General features: G+C 46.6%; 1 protein-coding gene across 5 annotated transcripts in view; it reads left to right on the forward strand.

The window, feature by feature from the left end:
- Positions 1–22,561, forward strand: part of RUSC2 (RUN and SH3 domain containing 2) — a 53,254-nt gene that overhangs the window by 2,478 nt on the left and 28,215 nt on the right. The window contains exons 1-2 of one of the 5 annotated variants that reach the window (XM_065740055.1): positions 3,167–3,510; positions 17,816–17,921. The gene's annotated coding sequence lies outside the window, so the exon portion shown is untranslated. Of the gene's footprint in view, positions 1–3,166; positions 3,511–17,815; positions 17,922–22,561 lie in introns of those variants that run through there. The other 4 variants (XM_065740059.1, XM_065740060.1, XM_065740056.1 and 1 more) reach the window with 4 other exon arrangements.

A 22,561-nucleotide genomic window follows, 5' to 3' on the forward strand; every position in this document is an offset into this window, starting at 1 on the left:
GCTGCGGGAAATCAAAACAAGGCCAGGCTTCCTCTGAATTAGGAAAACATGCCTTCCTACTGCTGCCTTTTAGTGGGCACTCTGTGAGTTCTGTTAGCAGGAGACACCTGTCTTTTGTACATTAAAAACGACCACATTTCCCTCCCCTAAATTTGAGATTTCTGCTGGGGATCCTGGGATTGTTGGCCAGGATCAGCAGGAACTGCAACCAGAAAAATGCAGAGTGAGGTGATGTGGGGAGTTGGGAGCTGCCCTGAATTTTAGACTGAAATCTTCTGTGTCAGTTTGAGTACAGTGCTGCCTTCCATCAGCAAAAGTCTCCTAGTTTACATGCTGCAGAGAGGCTGCCAGGCGAGATCCCCATCTGCTGGCCTTTCATGAGCTGTGGGTTTGCATCCTTTGGGCCTTGGGCAACACCTAAAGCTGCTTTACTAACTTCCTTACCTGCTGGCTGCCTCGGAAACCTCTAAGCCACAGATAAGGAAGCACTGAATATTCAAAAGGTGTAAGCCTCTGCTGCAGTTGCCCAATATTTTGCCCTCAGTTCTGCTTCTGGTTCAGTTTTTGCTGTGGCAGCAGATGCTGTCTGATGCTGTTTGCTGTGCAGGGTGCCTGGCTTCCTAGGTTTTCTCTGCAGTAGTGGCGTGGTTGTGCTGCATATTGAGTGAGCTACAGGAGCTGTTGTGCAACACACAGTATTTCTGCTCTGGTTTTAAATGTGCTAGAAAATACCCAAAAGCTGTTCACAGGGATTGTGGCTCACTCACTGTGGCCCAGTGGTCAGGCACTGGAATGGCCTGCCTAGGGAGGTGGTTGAGGCACCATCCCTAGCGCTGTTCAAGAAGCGTTTAGATGAGGTGCTAAGGGATCTGATTTAGTAGTTCAGTGGGTAGGGATAGTGATAGGAGGATGGCTGGACTAGATGATCTTGTAGGTCCTTTCCAACCTAATGAACCTATGAACCTATGAACTAAAACCTCCCTTCTGCCTCCCTGCTGGGATTGCAGGCAATATTTTATGCGAGTGCTTCCTTCACCCTTTTACTGTTCCATCAAGCTGCTGTGTGGCATGGGTAGCTCTGAGCTCAGTGAAATGAAGTTATCGTGCTGCAGCTGCCTGATGATGTTCCCTGTGGTTAGCTCTGCTGAAGCTGGGCCAGGCACCAGGTCCTGTTGATTTGCCAGTTCAGCTTATAGTGCTTATTCAGGAGCACTATGGGGGAAACTTGGCTGGGAGGAATTCTGCTTGCTCTGTCCCTCCCAGATGTTGAGGGAGGCCAAACATCTGTCTCACGCAGCCTGCCTTCTGCTGAACACTTAAGTCCCCACTCTCTGCCAAAGAACATGTACAAGGATGTTTCCTGAGGACAGATGACTGTACGTCTGTTCTGGAATATGAAGCCTGGTTGGAGTTCTGCTTGCAATAGTCGCTCACCTAAGCCCACGTTCCTCCCCTCTTCTCATTTTTGTATGTGCTTGCCCAAACTGGGAGCACTGGTTTCCATGAGTGACATCTGTTGTGCCCCAGATTAGTATTTTCTGAGCACCTTCATAACACTGAAGTCTTGTGCTGGACTCTGTGCTTCCAATGGAGTCCTCAGTGGAAGATATCCAAGCTCTCCTCTGTGAACAAATGTCCTACTGACACCTGTATCTGATTGGGCCAGGCAATTAAGTCTGCCTTTGGATGCTGTCAACCTGTCTGCTAATTCAGATGCTTTATCAGAGGAAGGGCAGTGCCTGTCTGCATCCTTTCTGTCACTTCACTGGAGAGAAGGCAGAAACAAGTGATGCTAATGCATGAAATGTTTTCTGGCTGTGGTGCTGGTGGAATTCCTAGTGGCTCTGGCTAGAGGAACGGGTCACAGTTACACAAGCAGCCTTTGTGTGTGTCCCAGTTTGCACTACAGCACACTGAAAGGGACTCCTATGGAGTTGGTAACACTGTCTCACTCCAGCCAAGCTGATGACTGCAGATCAGTGCTTCTCCACAATGAGCTATATACACTCCTGAAGGGGGGTGTAGCAAGCCATCACACTGCCTTGGTTTCCCCCCTCGGTTCCTCCTTCCCAAGGAGGGACCACACACCACGCATTTTCCTTCTTTTTTTTTTTTTTTTTAAGCACAATGGAAGTGCTTGCAGTAGAGACTGGTGCAGGAACAGCAGCACAGTGTGCCAGGCACAGCTGTGGTTGTTACAGACAGCATGCAGCCAGCAGGGTGAGATGCACAGTGACAGATATCTGCTCCTACCTCTGCTATTCCCAGCTCCTGATAAGGATCTATGTCCTGATGGAACAAGATCTGGATGTTTTGAGCCTCTTCATCATACAGGTGTGGGTGTTTGAGTTATCCAGCCATACAGAGAGGACAAGTTTTAGGCTTGCATTGTGAATTCCTCCATCTTTTACAGGTTCTCTGTTACAATTTCCTCCATATTCTAAGCAGAAAATGTCTCCATTTTCTTTCAATTGAGAACTGGGAAGAGCCTGGATCTGCACTGCCTGGAGAAGTCTATTTGCTGATGGTGGATTGCCTTAGATGCTCCTGTTAGGAGCTGTAGCAAGAATCACTGTTATTTGCTGCTCACACCACTTATCAAACCAGTGGGATTTCCTGGAGCTGGCTGAGGCTGTAGCAAAAGCAACCAGACAGTAATGCCATGTGATTTTTGTCTCCCATTCTGGTTGTTGCAGGTGGATTCTTAACTGTGGAAACCAGAGTCTGGTATCACAGCAGGACAGACATTTTGGGAACACCTGTCTTGGAACTGAGTCATAGAGTAACTTCTGTGTCATTCCCATAATGCGTTGAAGAGCAGTTTACACACTCATGAGCTCGAATGTTTTGTGCCTCTTTTGGCAGGACAAGTAAAGAATTTAAGTAGCAGTGCTGCCCAGTTCCCTGCTCCCTTCAGAGGGAAGGAAAAAAAGAAAGAAGGAAAAAGCCTCTTGGCAGCCTCAAGCTGTTTTTAAACGAGACAAATGCCTCGGGTGCCTGTCTGCCAGAGCCTCCAGCTTGTACATCGAGTCCCTTTTTAGCATACTTCTCCACACATCTATATCTGGCTGCGGCCCCTTGCTCAGGGAACGTGACCTCATCATTGTTTTGGTATTTCCAGTGATTCAGCCCCGGTCCGGGGCAGGGAGGAGTTGTTCCTGGTGCGGACGGATGGGTGTTAGTGCGTTGCTGGAATTCCAGCATGGTGCAGCCCCAGCCCTTCCGCTGCCTTGACAACTCTCCTGCTACTCTCAGCTGATGCACTGCATTCCTGCCTGGCAGATGGCCTGGGCACAGCTGGGAAAGGGACTCGAGCTCCTGCGTTGGGGGCTGGTGGGGATCACCATCTTTGCAGCATACCTGCCTTGGTGAGAGTGAAAGGGAGCAGTGTGCCTGGGGAAGCCACAAGGATCTCTGCTTTATGGGTGGAAAATGCGGAATGCTTATTAATATTTCCAGACTGTCAGCATCTCTTAAGGACGTGAACTTCATCACAGGTTCAGAAAGTTGGTGAGTGTTGTGATGCTTGTTTCACTAGTGGGGAAAGTGAGGCATGGGACAGGGCACTGGGCTGCTGGAGGTTATCCATAGCTAACTTGGGGAGGTGATGCTGACTCTACCCGAACTCTTTTGTACTGACCAATCTTCTCCAGTGAGTGTGGGCAGCAGATCAGGCAAACTTTTTAGAAGGGCAGTGATGATGGTGAGGGGTCTGGAGCACAAGTCTTATTAGGAGCATCTGGGGGAGCTGGGATTGTTTAGTATGGAGAAGAGGAAGCTCAAGGGAGACTTTATCACTTTCTTCAAATCCCTGAAAGGAGGTTATGGGTCAGCTTCTTCTCCCAGGCAACTAGCAGTAAGACTAGAAGGGATGGCCTCCAGTTGCTCCAGGGGAGATTCAGATTGGATGTTAGGAAATATTTACATGAAAGAGTGGTTATGCACTGGAACAGGCAGCCCAGGGATGTGGTGGACTCACCAACCCCTGAGGTGCTCAAGAAACATTTAGATATTGTACTGAGGGACATATTGCTTGTAGGTGGAGAGTTGGACTGCATGATATTGGAGGTCTTTTCCAACCTTGGTGATTCTATGATTCTAATAGTGTTTCTAAAGCAAGACAAGACCAGGCTGTACAGTTTCCTAGACATCTTCTGTTGGTACTACCTTCTTCCATCTCTCCATGTGTGATCAGAAAGCACAGGGGAGAGCTGCAGTTGGGATTCCTCGGCCAAGGTCAGTGCTTGTGGTAGGCTGGGGATGCTCTAGTGCTCCAGGGCTCTCACTTATGCCACGGGAGGAATGCAGTTGCTGCAGATGTGGCAAGCCTTATTGCAGCCGTGATCGGAACGCTCTTAGCTGCCTTATTTGAGCCTGGGTGGCAGTGAGTAGTTTTAAAGCTGTATGGGATCATTTGGTGTTAGCCATCCCCTGACAGGCCAGCTGGGCTACGGAAATAGCTGAGATGAAGATATGACTTCTGTATTGTCTTGCTTCGTAGTGAACCAGTCTATCATTATGCAGGAATAAATTGCAAAGGCTTGTCATGCTGGGAGAAGCAACCCATGTATGGTGCCCATAATTATGATGAGGGCATTGGAGACTTCAATTCTGGACAGATTTTGTCCCAGACAGTTCTAAGGACTGGCACCTGGCATGGTGTTCAACTGTTGTTACACTGGCAAATTTTCGCTTTGTTTTTGTGCAAGAGTAGACAAAAGCTGGGAGAGCACATCCTGAGCTCAGCTGTGAAGTAAAGGACAATTGCTGCACCATGGAGAGAAAAAGCCACAGAAGCACATGCACCTTCATCACATCAGCCCAAGGAAAGGGTACCAGCAGATAGTAGAACAAGGAGTGTCTACAGCACAGACGTCATTCACTACCAAACTCTGTGAACTCCCTGTTCTTTGTCAATGGTTGCTCTCAGAGGTCACTCATGGGAGCTGTATGACTGTCTGGCACCAGGCATACTGAAAATAGGTCATGCCTGCTGTCTTGTATATCTTGTAACAGCTCCTCCTCAGCCTCTCGGTGAGTTTTTTTTTCAGTGCTAGCTAAATGGTCAATATCCGAAATGTGCTTAGTTGCTGCATCACACTCCTCTCTGTTTGGTGTAAATCCAAGTTATGATCCAGTTGATATCCTGAGATGGGAGGAAATGAAGAATAATAGCAGGAGGTGCCAGAGGTGGAGGATTAAAGGGAAACCCCACTGACTACACAGTCAATGTATATGGGGAGTGGGTACTGAGAGCAGTCTGCTGGTCCTACACAAGGATGAAGTAATGCTTTCCTTCACAGCCACGATGGGCTGCTGAAATTATGTACACCAGAGAAGTTAGGGGACTGGTGTTTCTTATATGAGTGGAAAATTACTTTTGTCCAAATTGCCTGGCACTGAAGGAGCTGCTGTGGAGCGTGGAGGTGGAGTCCCCTTGCCGAGGGCTGCTTTGCCCCCCAGCAGGCAGCTGACCAACCACCCAGCTGCAGGAGTGCAGTGCCATCACAGTGCCTTCTTTCTGAGCTTGCTCTAAATGGCTCTCTGTAACACGAGCTGCATTTCTGCCATAGTCCTCTCCAGAGTGCATCTGTATTTACACTGAGGCTTTCATTAGCAATCTGTCCCTTGTGCTGCCAGCAGCCCACAGCCCATGCTCGTCTCTCCTGCCCACACACTCGATGAGCAGCCTGGCACATGCTGTCCCCGAGGAACCCACAAGTCACCTCCCATCTGGAAGAAGCACGGTTTCATTGTGCCCTGCTGTCCTACAGCAACAGGGGGACTGCCTGCAGAGACCTTCACAGCCAGCCTCGCTGATCCCCTGTTTTGCCTCGGGTTATCACTGGCTCTACGTGCTGCATTCCTCTTGCTGCTCTAATGCAGTTGCTGCTTTGCCTGACTCCCAGCTGCTGTGCGCTGAGACCACAATCTGGAGAGATTGTATCCAACAAGGTAGGAGCTCATCCCTTCTATTTGTTGTGCTAAAAGTGGTGTGACCAGTCCTGCCCCACCTGTAGGGTGTGCTTCAATTCGTAGCACCTATCTGGTTTTATTTTCTGTTCAGTAGCTCTGATGAGCACTCGATTTGCTGCTACATGGGAAGGAAATGCATGTGTCTGTTTTATTTTAGTGATATACCAGGAAATCAGCTGTGTCTCTCTTCTCCTGAATGGTGCCCTGATACTCCAGGGCTCATCTGTCTTCTCTGCTCCTGTACAGCATCCTATGTATTTTCTACAGGTTATGTAGAGTTGCTGCTTTCTCAGAGCGACAGCAGAGTCACTTTGAAAGTAGAGGGCAGTCAGAATGTGTCTTTGTAGAAAGGGGAGGAGAAAAAACTCACAGAACCCAAAAATCAAGAAGACAGTAGGCACAGAAGTGGTGTGAGAGAAGGCATCGTTACCCTAGAAAATTAGATGCAGGGAAGAGCCTCTTGTCTCTGAACAGTCTCAAAAAGCTCTTTTTTTCTTTTCCTCCCTTAGCCCCTCTGGATGATGTCTTTCACTGTGGTAGAGCTTAAGGCTGTTGTCCCTGGGGTGGAGGGCAGTCAGCTTGTTGGTCTGGTGCCCTCAGCCATCCTTGCTAGCATTTAGTATTCACCATTACCTGTCTTCATTGGGGCTCACCAAAGAACCCTTTCATCAGCTGGAGCACTTGACAGATACCAATGAGAAGGCAGCAGCATTTTCTTCTGACCCTGCTGTATCTGAGTACAGCTGTTCCCTTTTTTATCTCCAAGGGAGCTGACGTGGGCCTACCAGTATGTGCATAAGTCATTAATCTTCTCCACAGTCCTTGTACCTGGGCTTCCATACCATCTTGGGGAGAGTCTCCTAGATAGGACAGACAAGGATCTCAGGCTTCTGCAGGCAGTGCTTTCCTTCTGAGAACTGACCCAAACAAGAAACTCTGTTTTATGGCCGCTAGCATCTGCATATCCAAAGCATTAAAGAGGGTCCTTCTCAGCGCACCCCACTCTGCTGCCAGTGGTGTATAAATAGTGCCCACAGCATACTATTTTGGGGACAAGCTCTTCCCAGGATTCATCCAAAGAGTTATGCGAACAAATGATAAAAATAACACTGAGCCCAGCCCAGATGCTGGCGTCGGTTCAGGCAGAGAGCTGGGGGCTCCTGACTGGGGGTTGCAGGATGGGGTCCTGAGTGCCTTCCAGTGCTTTCTGCCCTGGTAATCACAAAGGACACTGACCACCAGCAGTTCTGCTGGTCACCAGGAAGATGTGGGACTTTGACTTCTAATTAGGTCATTTGCTCCTGAGCTTTCTCTGCACATTCTAAGGATTTATCTCTATGTCTGATGGGAAATACACAAGATGCCAGGAGGGGCTCACCTGCTCCCAGCTCTCTGCCACTGGGCAGATCTGCTGCTGTTCAAAAAGCTGTTGCTGTAGTAGGGTCATGTGTAGAGATGCTGGCCCTAGTGTTAGGTTTAGCCTGAGTTAACTGTGGATGATTTACAGATTTAATAGTATCTGTGATGGATTAATGCCTATTGCTCTGGACGTCCTTGCACAAATGAGTCTTTTAACGACTGTACCTAGTTGGTGACTGTACCTGGAATGGGCAGCCAGAATAGGCTGCACCTTCCAGATGAAGAGCTGAGCTGCAGTTTGTTCCCCTCAGGCTGTGTTTTGCCTGTCGGTAGTCAGGTCCATTGCTAGGTGTGTAATCCTCCTGCTCTCATGCTGCTGGAGCATTGGCCTCTGCTGTTTTCAGGCTATGGGCCAGAGTGGCAGACCCCACTGTGCCACATTATATAGATCCCAAAGCTCACAGAAATGCTTCTTTAAGAGCTTGATGTCAGTTGAGCACTGTCAGAAGAAAAAGATGCTGCATCATGTCTATTCTGCTCTAATACAAGAGGTAACAGAAGTGACCCTCTGTGGGACTGCAGCCACCATTGCTGTTATGTGGCTTAATGCGTGGAGCTCTGCATACAGAAGTGGAAAAGAGCTGAGTTGCCTCCTGGCTGCAAGCTTGGGACAGCACTTGGGCTCATCTGTTGGCTCTGAGTTGAAGACAGCAGTGTCATGGGCAGGAGTGACAGCATTTCTTTTTCAGATACTGGGATTCTGCATCAATCCCTCTTGAAAGCGCCTTGGCTTCCACTGTTGCATCTCAAAATACATCTGTGCTAGTTTGGTCTTTGCAGGTGAATGGTCTGACACTTCTGTAGTCTCTGTGTACTTTCTTTTCTGAAGGGCTTGGTTTATTTTAAGCTAGTGTGGGGAATTGCTGTGAAAGCAGTGGGCATGCAAAAATTGCTGAAAAGGTCATTGCTCCTGGGCCCTCCATGCTTCACCTCCTCTGATAAGGAAATGCTAGTGCTGGCAGATGCTCCCAGTCATGGAGGACAAGTCCTGTTAGAACACTGTGGTTGGGAGTTTTCTGTTGCACTGATAACTAGTGAGAGCACAGCAAATGCTCATGTTCTAGTTTTGGCTGTATTGTTTACCTTGCGCAGCTCTCACTTGCCATCTTCCCCTTCTGTCCATTTAGTTTGTGCTTCTCTTTTCTTTACTATGTGTTGAAAGCCTCTTGCTGAGATTGTGCACAGTTTAGAGCATTTTCTTAAGTGTATATTGAAACTACAGGCTTCAATTGTCTGGATACATCACTGAGAATAAAAGCACTTTTCTATTTTTTCAGCTATTGTGAGGGAAAATAACCTTTCTGGGCAACCAATCCTTCACCCAGGGCTTCCTGCTCATCTGCCATGTCCAGCCAACATATAAAGTCTCTGAATCACCATCACTGATGTTTATTATTAGGCCTGGGCCAAGGCTCTGTAATGAAGCTCCTGAGGGCTCTTTCAGGTCTCTTTCCACCCTGGTATGTTGGAATGCATCTGGGAGACACATGACCTTGTTTGCCATCTTTAAGTGCCTCTTTGCTGCCTGTGCCAGAGCCCCAGTCCATGGCTTCCAGCAGTTTCTGAAGCGCTGAGATTTATCCACGGGGCATCATGCCCTGCCTGTTTAGTCTGTGTCACTTTAGGACTGAGATCCATTTCAGTCTGTCCAAAGCAACCTAATCTTGTGTTTTGCAGGAGTCTACCTTGACCTGCTTTGTCATTTGGTGCCAGGTCATGGGCAGTGTGTGTGCCTAGGCCTTGCCTCCACCAACTTTTGCTTTCTGTTATCAGGATTTCCTCCCACGTACAAATCCCTTTCATCATTCTAGCATTTCCTTTGGGTCTCTTTCCATTCTGAGTGGGATTTTTGTGCAGTGTGTGGAAACTTTCTTCCCAGGTTTGGCTCTACATGATGGGTAGAATGAGTCTGTGGAGGAGGTGGACCTGGCACAACTGTTGTTCAAGTTGGGCTGGCCTGACACACAGACCTAAGGTACAGCTGGCTGACTGTCTAGTGCATCCTGCTTTCTTAGATGGAAAGAGGTCATAATCACCAAAGAGAAAGTGAGGAGTGTTATCAGCTCTGATCATGGTTCGTCTTCAGTAGGACTTAAGTTCATGAGTAAAGTTTCTTCACTGTGTTGGACAAAAAGACAGTAAGTCCACTGGCTGAAAGCTGACTCTACGTACTCTGTCTAGAAAACAACAACTATGTTGTTAACAGCTAGTGGATTAGCTACTGATCTGCTGGCATTGGATGCTTTTCTATGATCAGTCTTTGCCTGTAGAGTTGCTGCATCTTTCTAGAGGTATATTTCTGTTTCTCCAGGGATTCCACCTGAATATACTGATCTAGGCTTTTAATCCTGCGTTAGAGGCTTCCTGCTGCTCTGAGTCAAACAGAAATCATACGAGAATAAGACCAGAAGCCATGCAATTATGTCTCCCTAACATGGCATAGCTGACTCAGGAAATGCCATTCCTCATGTTTCTTTGTTTATTCTCTCAAGAAACTCCCAGTAATTGGAAGATTACTGCTGCATTCCATACCTTTTCAGCCCAATCTTTTCTTCAGTTTCTTCCAGTGTCATGGCATACTGGATCAGCCAAGATCCTATGATGGACATTTCTTTGTGAGCAAACCCAGGAAAAGAAATTATTTCCAATTTGTCACACTAAGTAGCTACAAAAACTAACAGGAATGTATGCTTCTTCATAAGTAAAGTAAAGAGCTTATGACTTATGAGACATGCAGCACCAGTGCTTTGTATTAAGAAAACCATGCTTATCTCCTGACTATAGTGTTGATTTTGTTTTTTTGCTTTTTTTTTTTTTTTTTTTTGTAAAATAATAAATGTTTTATTTGTCATACATGTTTGACCTAAACTTCCCTGGCTGCCATAGGCAGCCCCTATTCTTGTTCCCCTGGGTTGTGGAGTATTAACTTCTTGGCAGCAGCCTTCTTGTACCCTCTAGTTTTGTATGGACAGCAAGCAGAGCTTTGCATTTTACTTCTTTTACTCATTCTCCTACAGTCTTTGCACCTTCTACAGTTTATCTGTATCTTTGCCAGACTAGTGGAGAGCTGGGACGCATACCAGTGTTGGGTAGAGAGGAGGAATTACTCCATGCCTTGTATATGTCATTTGTATTCATACAGCCCTACATACTGTTTGTCTACTTCAAAGTAAAATGCCACTATTACTCAAATTCAGCCTGTGATCTATGGTAACCACAAATCCCTTCTTAATGAGCAGGTCATGCGTGATGATTATGGATGAGAATGTCCAGTCTGTGCTGTGTGAGGTGTCACGGTAATTGTTATAATTTATGTTAATTTGCTGTTTGTGTGTTGACCTTACTCGTCAGCTAACAGTATTGGCACCAGAGGTGGTACAGATGAAAAGACATCCACTGTATTTCAGATCTGGTGGGTTAGATGCACAGGACATAGGTAGGGGTCTGCAGGATTTAGTTGCAAGCCTGCACGCAGGCTTTTCAGCAGATGCTTTCAGTGGCTGTCCCTTTAACAGTCCTGTACCCTCTCCCCTTTACAGCTCTTCAAAGTGCCTAGTGGGAAGTGGGTGCCAAAACACTGGTGGTCCCACTCTTATAACCCATCACTCTTGTGCTGTAGAATTGCTGCTTGTGGATGGCCTCTGAGTGTACTTTCCATGGACTCTTTTAATCAGAGGGTGCTTTGCAGAAGTACCAGTTATCTAGGTATTGCTGTATTTGCCACTAAAACACAGCTTGCGATGCAGAACAGCACTGCATATCTAATTTGGGTGGGAAATGTACAAACTCAGAGAAAAAAAAAGCAGTAAAGCCAACCATAATTAGTATTGTGCATCTCTAATAAATCAGCTCGTAGTTGTGTGCTCCCTGGGTTCTGCGGTTTGGGAAGGTCTGAGTACAGGAGATCTGTCGGAACGCTTTGTGGCAAGCTGGCAGCTCTCACTGTGCAGTTTTTGCTGTTGCTCTGAGCAGCAATGGCAGAGAAGTGCCCAGGCATGCGCACAGGGAGGTGAGTGTGGGTTTTCTGTGCAACGCCAAGAGCATTCTTTGTGCTTGCTGTTGCCTTGGAAAACTGGAATATTTATGACTCAGTACTAAAAGGTTTTTTCCATTCTTGGATGTGGCCTCTCCCTGCGTCCAGCAGGGCTGTTTTTCTCCTTTCCTGCTTGCCATGCTACGTCCCACCCATTTATAGTCTCTGAGCTGACTTGTTTCTAGTACAGTCACCCTCACTTGGAGTCATCCCCTAAAGAGAGAAGAGAATGTCACTTCAGTTTACATCTCGGTAACCAGAAGCAGTCACCTTTCTCCAGCAGTGTTCTCTGTGTACACAGCAGTCTCTGGTTGTGCTTAGTATGTAGACAGTGAGAACCATCTTAGGACTGCACAGATTCAGCTCAGCCTTGTGACTCCTCAGCTGCATAGCTGGAAGTAATGCAGTTTTAATTTGATGTCAGAATACAGAGCAATGTATACAGCCTAAGTGTGGCTAACAGCTTCAATGTATGGCAGCTTAAGGCTTTTAAGGTCTTCCTCGTGGCAGTGGGAAACTACTAGGTTATCTTGAAAATGTATTAGTTAAAATTCACAAGGTAAATATTACTGTAGAGACAGTTGTTTTTGTTTTTGGAAGTTGATTCTAACAGAAGTCAATCCAGTAACACCTTAATATCTGTTGTTCCCATCGGCTGCTCTGTACAAGTGATTAATTGCCATATATGAAGGTGTATATCAATATATATACATATATATATATATTTTTTTTTTGTAATAACATTCTTTCTAGTCCTTTTGCCAATGCTTTAATTGGTCAAAGAGTTCATATTCCCACTCAATGTATCATGAATATTTGAGTGACTGCTTGAAGAAAGAGGGTTGCTGTTACAGCTCAGCTCTTGCTTCACACTTTGAAATCTCCAGACTGCATCAGTTACATCCAGGCTTCGCTTTAGTCCAAGGTTTACTGTACAGCTTTATGAGCTTTGTTTATCATGTTGAAGCTGAGGCTTCAGACATCAATTCTGGAGCTGCTCTGCTGTTTCTGTCCTGATTTCCCTCCGACTAAAAATGTTCACCTATTTCTTTGTGCTCCTGCTTGGGGACTGCTGTGTATTAGGGCTAAAAGATGGACACTGGCATTCTTGAAACCATTCTTCTCTTACAGCTGTCAGAGAGATTTGTTCTTCCTTCTAGTCCCAGAGTCCTGTGTGTAAGATGTTGATAGCAGCTATTTCCTGGAAAAACAGTATGAATGTACTGGATTTCTGGCCTGGAAGGGACTAGAGATAGACAAGCTGGTTGTGGGCTGGGTTTGGATTTCCGTAGCCATCTCAGTACTTTTGAATTATGTGGAACTCAGCCCAGCCCTGTGGGAGCCATGCCAGAGCTAGCCCTATCTGGTAGTTGTGACTTTTTATGGAGCTTGCAACTGCCTCTGTGCCTGGGCGGTAAAGCATCAGCTGCTAGCAATACAAAGGGTTCGAACTCAATACAAGGAAGATGAAAATCACTGGAGTAATGTGGATGAAGGATCCACCTTAGCCCAGTATTCATTTACCAAAAGAGATTGCAGGTTGTCACCTAGGGAAGCAGATATGATATCTTAATGTGTTTTTGGTTGGTTTGTTTGTTTTTTGGGAGGAGATTGAGGATTTGCTCAGTCTGTCATATTTTATCTGCTTGGTTATCTGAAGTGGATCTCTTAAGTGCTTGTCCTGCCTCCCACCGAACCCATGTGGAATTCTCCAGTCTATAATGCCCTTTGCTGGGCAGTAAGGAGCAGTGCACAGGCTAAAGGAAGATTAACAAGAACACTGAACGAGGATCTGCTGGTCTGAAGGGAAGATGCTGGCAGAGTGTAGCCTTGGGATGGCAGATGTATGATACATGAGATAATGCTCTGGACTTTGGAAAGTAATACTGCTGAAGAAGTTTCCTAAAGACAGGAAACTCAGAAGGATCAATTTAAAGGGTAATTCAGCAAAAAAGACTTTGAAGTTCTTAAATACAGACCAGAACTGCATAGTTCAAATTGGATGATTGTGTGCATAAGAAATAACCAAAAAGTTCAGCTTTGTGTGGGAGCTCCCTGGGCAAAGTAAGAAAGGCAAAGGAAAACACAGGATCTGTCAGTGATGCGGAGAAGCATCACTGAGAGCATCAGTGAAAATATAAATGTTATCTGCTGTAATATACTGGATAAAATATTTGTAGCAGCACTGGGGAGTTTGGAGAGTTTAAGGCATAGTGATGTCTGGCTTGGAAGATTGTCCATGTTTTTAGTCACTCTTTGAAAGATGTACTCAAAATGGGTCATGTCCAGAGAAGGGTTACCAGTATGATCAAAGAGACAGAGAGCCTGCCTCGTGCTAAGTGATTAAAGAACTCAGATGATGTAACTTTAAACACAGACTGGATAAATATTGACGCTAAAGACCATTTTTGGAACAGGAGTTGAATAGGGATGAGCTATGCATGGATAAAGATAAGCTGAAAATTCAGAGAAGGTTCTTAAGCATCAGAGGAATGAAGCTGGGAATTAATGCTGTTAGAAAATGGTTAGTAAACAAGAAATGTCCATTTCTGAGAGTAAAAACCAACAACTTTATCATTTTAAGCCACCTTCTTGTTTTCCTGGGATTGTTAAGCCCCGAAGAAACTAGTACAGCTGTTCCGGGCCATCGGTAGGTCCTGCAGGGTCCACCATGGGGTGCCTTAGAAATGTGTCTGCAACATGCATGGCCTCACAGGTGGAGTGTCTGTCCGCAGACATGCTCCAAAGGCAGGCTTAGTGGGAAACAGTAGGTGACCCTCCGTGGAGAGCATGGGGACTAAGGTCAGGCACTGGCACGACGCTCCCATGCGCTTTCCTCAATCTGGCTGGAGTTTTGACCTCCCATTTGAAAACTCTTCTGTTTGTTCCTACCTTCCACCAAATAGAAAAGTTGTCATGTACGCACTGGTAATAATTAGACTGTATTGATTTCTGTGTATTTGTGGGAGATGTTGTTTGACCTTGAAGGCCAGGGCTTGCAGGCATGGGGAATGATTTTTTTTTTTCCCCTTGCTGAGGACTTTTATAAATTTTGCAGCACCTCCTGCTTTTCTACTAGCTTCTGTATCCTGGTCCTCCTTGCTCCTCCTGAGCAGGAGTGTACAATTGATTCAGCTGTGACCAGCATCCCTTAAACAGCCTGCAGTGGACAGTGTTGCCTTGTCTTGGGAGCTCAACTTTCTGCCACGAGAAATTACTGAGCAAGATGGAAAGGCTGCTAGTTGTTCCTGGATTGTCCACTAACTTGAAAGGTGCAGTAATGTCTATCTGTCCTGTGTGTGTGCAAAAACAGGGCCATAATGAGCCAAAAGATGTGGCCTCAGCATGTCCCCACTGCTTCACCCACAGATAGCAAGGCAGAGATGGTGTGCAGCGCTGGTCAGCTTGCTGTGACAAGTGTGCACTGAAGGCAATAAGGGTAGACTCTAACAACCATCCTTTAGCAGAAGGAGGCAGGCAGCTCTCTGTGCTGGATTACACCCATGTGCTGCTGTGGCCCTGAGGCTTTTGGGCTGTGGCAAGGCTGGGCAGGTTGTGTACAGTGCTTGGAGTGATGAAAACCTTTGTCCCAGCTGGTATAGGACATCACAGCTGCAGCCCAGGTGGCCAGCTGAGCTTTGGGTCCAGGCTTTTTACACTTCACTGATCACTAGAGCAGATTTGCAGCACACTGGTGGGAGGCTTGGGTCCTTTGTGTTGATTTTGCTGTATAACTGCAGTGAAAGTGGGAAGGTTTCAGCCAGCCTTAGCAGCCAATGCTTGCAGAGTACCAGAAAGCAGATGAAAGTAATCCTGCCAAGATAGAATATAATTAGGAAGCGTATTGCTACCAAGCTATACTCCATGGTGCTGGAGTGTCCCCTGGCTCTCAGGCCAGGCAGGAGGGAGCCAGGTTACAATGGAGACAGGCATGTCCTGCACCTCCATCTCCCTCCCCTCTCCTCCCCAAGAAGCACAGCCACCAGCCTGCAGCATCCCACATCCCACCGCCAGCCATGCTTCCCTGTCCACACTGACTCATCTCTGTGATCAGAGAGCAGTCATCTCTTAGAAGACAATCCCCCTGAAAGAGCTTTCTTCTTCCTCATTAACACCTATAATCTCTTGCTGCCTTCGAAGCTGCAGGACAGCCTGTCAGTGGCTGAGAGGAGCAGGTCCAGACAGGGAGATGCACCAAAGACGTCACCGCAGCGGAGAAGACGTCTGAAGCCTGGGGATGGCTGAATAACACACCGGAGAGCGTGATGTGCATGTCAGCACTGGGGAGCGGATGTGTTGAAGAGCCTTTTTTTTTCAAGGGAGCCCTTTGTCGGCTGTAGAACAGCCCCATACTTCACCAGGGTGTGGGTCTGGACATGCTAGTGAAGCGGTTAACACAGTGTTGGGGATGGGGAGGCAGCAGCTCGTGCCTCCTCCCTCAGCGCTGGCAAGGCCTGTGGAGGGCTGAGAGGGCACCGACATAGTTTCCATTCTCCTCTTTGCTGTGGGAGCCAGTCTCCTGGGTAACAAGCATGCCTTGTTCTGCTTCAAGCTGGCAGCTGGGCTTGCCCTCCTCCTCCCTCCCTATCCTGCTGGCCTGTCCCTTAGCCCTGCATGGTCCCTCGGGTTCATCGCTGATGCTTGAAGGGGCTCAGGTGGCAGTGCAAGGGCTGAGGGTGGGCTGGGAAGTGTGGTAAGGTGCCGTGCATGGAGGGAGGAGGGACTGGCTGAGGTGAGCTCTGTCCTCATAGGCTGTCCTGGGGGTGAGTAGCACCTGTGGGGCTGGACCTGCCCCCAGCCTTAGCACCAGCCTGGTGGGGACAGGCACTGGGCTTTCAGTCGGGGATCTGTCTTGAACATTACCTAAATATGTGTTTAAAGGGTTCTGGTGTTCAGGGATCCAAGATCAACAGGCAGACGCTTCCAGAAATAGTTCTAAATAGGTCTTTCTGGCAGAAGCTTTTGCAAAGTAATGTGTTGCCTTGCTTTATTTATTTGGTTGCTCCTTTAAGCGTGTCGCTGTGTAGAGCAAAAAGTACTCAGTTGTGTGATGATTCTTTATTTCTTTGCTGTGTGTCTGTGTCACAGTTTTTACCTCTTCTCTGATTTGTCCTGTCCATTTGGAAGCCCCAGTTTCAGAAGTGGGTTTTGGCTGGCAGGTGTAGGGCTTCTTGCACTGTAAGCCCTTTGTTCTGAGCTCCACTGAGCGCAGCACAGTGGCTCTAGGAGCAGTGATGGCAGCCAGCCCCCTGTGCAGGGGTAAAAGGTGCAGTGGGGTGTTGTCCCTGCAGGATGGCCATCTCATAAAACCACTCCAGTGCTGGAACACCTTTCTTGAACATAGCTGAGTATGTGGACCATGTGGTTGTGCTCAGACTGAGACAAAAAAATCAACAACAACACAACAAATAAACAAGCAAAAAGCATAAATTACTGAACTGAGGAAGGAGAGAGCTCAGGATGAAAGGAAATGATGAAAAAATCCCTCTATGTGTTCCTAGGATAACAGAAAAGCTTGGCTTTTTTGCATGTGGCAATCCTTTGTTTCAAGGAGGATCTGCTGTGGATTGTTTTGTAGCTGTGCATGGGTTTGGCTCAGGTTGAGAGCAGTGCTGTAATCACAAGCTGTGGTTAATATTTGCTGGGTCTTTGTTTGAGATTCCCCACGACAAGTGAACTGCAGAATCCCTGTCATTGTGAGTGGTTTGACATTGACTGACATGCTTGTGGCTGCGTCTCACTCTCAGGGTGGCTGTGTTTTGGGGGCTCTGTATAGATGCTGTTGATGAATCTTTTTAGGACAGTGCACTAGAGAAATGTAAAAGAAGCTTCAAGAAGCTTCTTGTCATTTTCGTGTTCGTTCTGTTCCCTCCCATCCTCCTCCTGCTGTGCATTATTTCGCAGACGAGCGTTTTTTTTTCTCCAAGGGCTCTGGCTGCCATTATCAATTGTAGGAACACAGCACTCCAATGCCCTGTGGTTTCCTTTACAAAATCAGTCAAGATCAGACAGTTTACAACATCTGAAACCCAAGCTCATCACAGAATAAGGTGCTACAGCTCTGTCCTATGGTGCACTCATTCATCTTTATGCTTCTCATGCTACCTTCCTGATTTCCTGATTCCTCTAAGAAGCAATCCTCCATCTTCCAGCCTGATTTGTTCTCTCCCTCTCCTTCTCTGCTCCCTCCCATCCCCTGCCTTGTCTGAAGTCCCGCAGGGGCTGGTTGCAAGCCGGAGCAGCTCTGCTGTGGGCATGCTTGCTCCTTCACACACAGTAACGTCACAGCAGCAGCAACAGAAGCATTGGAGATGTGATTGCGCAGACCCTCTGCATTGCCAGGGATGCAGCTGTGAATAAAAAAAATTGACTCTGTGTTTCCTGTAGCATCCTGGTGAGAGAGCGCAGAGCCTGCTAGAATCAGTGTGTTCAGCATTGCCGGAGCTGAGCATGTGCAGGGAGAGGAGACAGGCAGCAGAGGATCTGCAGAAAGGTGAGATGGAGAAATGAATGGGGTGGGTGTTTGCCCTACTGATGATTTTCAGGCCATTCATTGTTCTGCAAAACAGCTGGCTTGTTTTTGCAGAGACTGACAACTTCCCATTGAAGCTTAAAGATTTTATGATTGCTTTGTCTGTTCAGTGACTGCGTCGCTTTGGGGCTGTTGCGATTATAATTGATGCAAGAGAGTGGAGGCTGGTACTGCTGTGCAGAATGCATGTTTGTCCATTGTGGCTAGGAAATAATGGTTGTCACGTCTGGGGCTGGTTGAGCAGAGGCGAGCTGTGTTTTGCCTTAACGGTGCTCTCTTGGTGCAGTCGCACAGCTCTCCATTGTGTCTGCCATGACAGCCAAGCTCACACGGATTGTTGTGATCCCACGAGCTGTCACACTCTCTGTCCATCCCCAGTGGTGATGCTGCTGTGCCGCTCAAAAGCTGTTTTGACAGACAGCACATCCATGGAAAGACAAACAAAGGACATGGCAGAGGAAGGGCTGCTGCCATTATGTCTTTGGCTTTTACTGTTTTTATTTTTAACACCGGTAATACCTCAAAAGGCATTCGGATAAAGTGCTGGGGCAGGTAAAACCTTGCTGCTGTGCAAAATGATGCACTGGGATCTATGCAAACTGGAGTCCTTTGTGTCACCAAGGGTGTGTCTGTGCTGGCTATGTAAATGAATGCTTTCTGCCTGCATCTTTCTGCAGATCAGATGAGAAAGGTTATCCCGTAATGAAGGAATTATTATTTTTAATTACTGAGATGGGTAGTCCAGGCTGGGTACCAGTTACCAGAGCTTAATTACATGCTCCTGTTATAACCAAATCCCTCTTTTCCCTCCTCCCTGCCTTCCTTCTTCTTCCCTCCCCCATCCACTGCACAAATCCTTCCATCAAATTGCTGCTGCAAATGCAAAGGAAAAGGGCTTGAGAGGGCTGTATATCAGAAAGGGATATAGATACTAGAGAGGCAGTGATGAGGATGACAGATTGAACAGTAAAGAAAAGGTATAAGCCAATGGGATTTTGATATCTGTGCTCCAGATTGTGGGGAAATGTGTACATGGGAGCTTAGTAATGTTAAGTAAATAAGCAAACAAACAATGGGGTTATGAAAATGCTGAGAGTGTGTGATTGCAATTGCAGGTATCAGAGGAATGTGATCTTAATGGAGCCTTAACTCCTGGTGCTGCTAATGAGCGAACTTGGCGTGTCTAACCTCTTCACAAAACCCTTCTGCAGTGTGCCAGCTTGGCAGCTGCCTGGGGGCAGCTGAGCACTGAAATAAGTTGTAGATGGTTCAGATAAAGCATCTTCAGGCCTGTCAAGAACTACAGGATGATAGAGATCATGAAGTGGTGAGAGTCTGGCAGAGCTATAGAGGAATTTTGAAGCAGAAGATGCAGATGTGAGGAACACTGCAAAGCTAGAACGAGAGAGAACTGAGGGTCAGAAACCAGTGGTAGAGGTCACAGGGAAGGATATGTGGGTTGTCATGGTCAGAGAATGTAAATACGTGGTTCATAATATCATTTTCCAGCCTCTCTCCCTGTGTTTCATGAGATGGCCAATACACTGTGCATCCTCTACAGCTTTGCTGAGATTAGATGCAGTCCTCAGCACAGCCTTTTGTACAGCAGTCGTCTGAAGGAACCATTTTGCTGCTGTGAATTCTCAGGCACTTGCTCCCTTTCCATACCTGTGGAGAAGCAAGGCTCTCCAGCCTTATCTCTCAGTGAAGAAGATGCACCCCTACTTCCAGTTTAGGCTGCCAGGTGTGAAGTGTGGGACTTCATAGTGCAAAATGAATTCTGCTCACAGTTCTGTGACAGTGTCCTGGAAATGCCATAGGTCCTCCTTGGCTGCGGATCCTTCTTACCCTTGCCTGAAAGCTTGGCTTATGATATGGGAGCCCTCTCTTGTGTGTCAGAAGGACAGATAGGTGCCGCAGAATAGGCACCCTCAGAAGGGTGCTGGGGACAAGGACAGCACGTGTGCATTTGTAGGTGCATCATGGGCCAGAGGTCAGCTTGTGAAACAGGGGGTATGTATGCAGAATATACGTACCTGTGTCGTGTTGTAGAAGACAATTTGTGTATGGTGTGTTTACAGTGTTTATCTAACAATGAAAAGGTGATACAATCTGCTTTGCTACACGCAAAAGAAAGTCCCTTGGGATACACAGGATGTGCCTAGCTGATAGGTGCCACAGTTATAGTAGCATCTGGTAAGCACTGAGAGTGCACAGAGATTATCTGTCCTGAGATGCCTGAGCCGAAAAGATGGGCAAGAGCTTCTGGTGATGGGAGCTGACTGAACTGATTCACAAAAGGGAGTTAAGGTTGCTATTGTGAGTTTTCTCCACTGCCTTGATACAGAATGCTGGGATGAAGTACAGGTGGGTCTGGGACCTGGACCTGCATTGCAGAATGTGCAGGTGCCTAGGGGTGTATGCAGTAAACTTGTAAATGGCCGGTCTACAGCTCCATTGCTGCCTATCAGGGTGTCTGGGGCTTTAATAGCAATCAAGAAACATTTTCTCTGTCCTAGTGATAATAATTTTCTTCCAATCTGATGTTCCTGGTGACCTCACTCTGGTGTTATTCCTGATCACCAGACGGTGATGCACCTTTGGCAAACCTATATTGTGTTTTTATCCCATTTTTCATTTATTTCCTAGTTTACTTAATCTTTTCCAATGTTTTTTTGAATGCCTTCTGCAGTATGTAAGAAGGGCAGATTGGTAGATCTCAGGTGGGTCGGTTCCCTTCCTTTCAGAACAGGTAAAGCTTACCTTTATTATTTTCCAGCCATGTGTCTTTGGCTCATTCCTCTTTTTTTCCTCATGGGTATTTTTATTGAAGGTTCTGTTGTCAGTGATGATCATGTGATGATTCTTCATTGTTCTGGGATCAAGAATATTTTGTCCTCTAACTGGTGCGCATCTGTCTGATCAAATTTGTTTCCACTTCATGCTCATTTCCTTTTCTGTGTCCTCTTTTCCTCATATTGTCAACATGTCAATGACAGAGCTTCTATGTTCTTCTTCATGCCAAATCAGTATCAGAGATTTTGTTTCTTCTGAACTCTAATATAGTTCTCAATGTGTTAATTCATCCAACTTGGTCAGGGAACCTGCTGTTACAATTTCTTCCCTTTGGTTGGCGATTACAGATGTTCTTTAATTATGGTATATGCTCAAAGTCTTTTCTTTCAGTACTTCCCTGAGCTCTTTGCTGTTGTTGGCTTTATAACTGTTTTTCCTGATATGCCAAAGATCTTCTCTTCACAAATAAAAAGAAGAAGAGGAAGATAAAGATTTCATTACATAGCTGTTTGCCTTTTGCCCTTCTGTTGAATGTAAGCTGGACCAGCTTAAGATACATAGTCCAAAGTTTTAGATTCTGGGCAATAATTCATCTCAACAGGTAAGATACAGATGGACCTGAGATTAAACCTAAGAAAAGCAAACAAAATGTGAGTGATGTGAGGATTTCTTTGGGTGAGTGAGGTAGTGATATGAGGTGGAGATGCCTGCCTGTCAGCTGTGGAATCACATTTGCTTGAGATAATTTTGTCCCCAGGCTTCTGGAAACCCTTAACATCCATCTGGAAATAGGAAAGCTCACTTATCTGCTACCTTTGGTGCTTTGTGTGAAGAACCCTGATGGGAGCAAAGAGCTTCTGGCAATCCAGTCTGTAGGTCCAAAAGAGTCAGAAGGTTACACCATTCCAGAGCTGCGCAGAAGTCTACAGGATAAAGCTTGAAGGAGCTAAGAGAACTAGTGTGGCAGGGGGTGAAATCCATAGCAGTGATCAACAACAGCTGCGCTGGTAGCTAGCCTTAGCAAGGATTTGTCATATTGTCTGATGAGCAGGCTCCCTGCATGCCCAAGCATTCATCTGAAAGTTGGTTAGTCTCCAAAGTGAAAGTAACAAGCTGTCAAAATGGCTCTGGTCCCTGATTCTGCTCCAGTTTTATCCCATGATGAAGATTATTTTAGTGTTAATTTTCTGAAAGAAGTGGGGCAAAGCCAGGGCACTCCTGTTAAGAGGAGAGCAAGAGCAGGTCTATCCATGAAGTCTTTCTTTCCCCACCACCATTGTGTTGTATCCTCAGAAATACATAGATAATGTTTTTTCTATATCTGTCCGACACATGGAAACGTTTCTTGCTGGACAAGGTTGCTGGTGGTTCAGCAGTAGTGACAGTCCTGCTGCAGGGCTTTTTTCCCTATGCCGTATATGTCAAGAAACTGCAGTGGTAGTCACGCTCAGTGCTTAGTACTGACTCTTGGCAAGTGATGTGAAACCAGCACTACCACTAAGCCATCCCTCTCTGCTCCAGCTTTCTGGAAGCAGAGACTGAGCATCACCGCCCTTTTGTACTCTGTGGGTTAGTGGCACAGGTATCACAGAGAGGTGGGAGCTCACATGTCTTTCTGTCAAGAGGGGATTTTCTTCTCTGCAAATTATAGGAAAGGAAAAAAAGTATGATCTGTAGGAAAGATCTTGTCAAATATGCAACAGATCTGTGTGTGATATTTCCCTGGGACCTGCCATTACCCCATGCTAGCTTGTACTCTGTTCTTGGGGAAGGAATAGAATGCATGGACAAGAGATGGATACTTG

Source organism: Cyrtonyx montezumae, unplaced genomic scaffold, assembly GCF_038088225.1.
Source record: "Cyrtonyx montezumae isolate F1298 unplaced genomic scaffold, pur_monq_1.0 scaffold_25, whole genome shotgun sequence".
Lineage (NCBI taxonomy): Eukaryota > Metazoa > Chordata > Aves > Galliformes > Odontophoridae > Cyrtonyx > Cyrtonyx montezumae.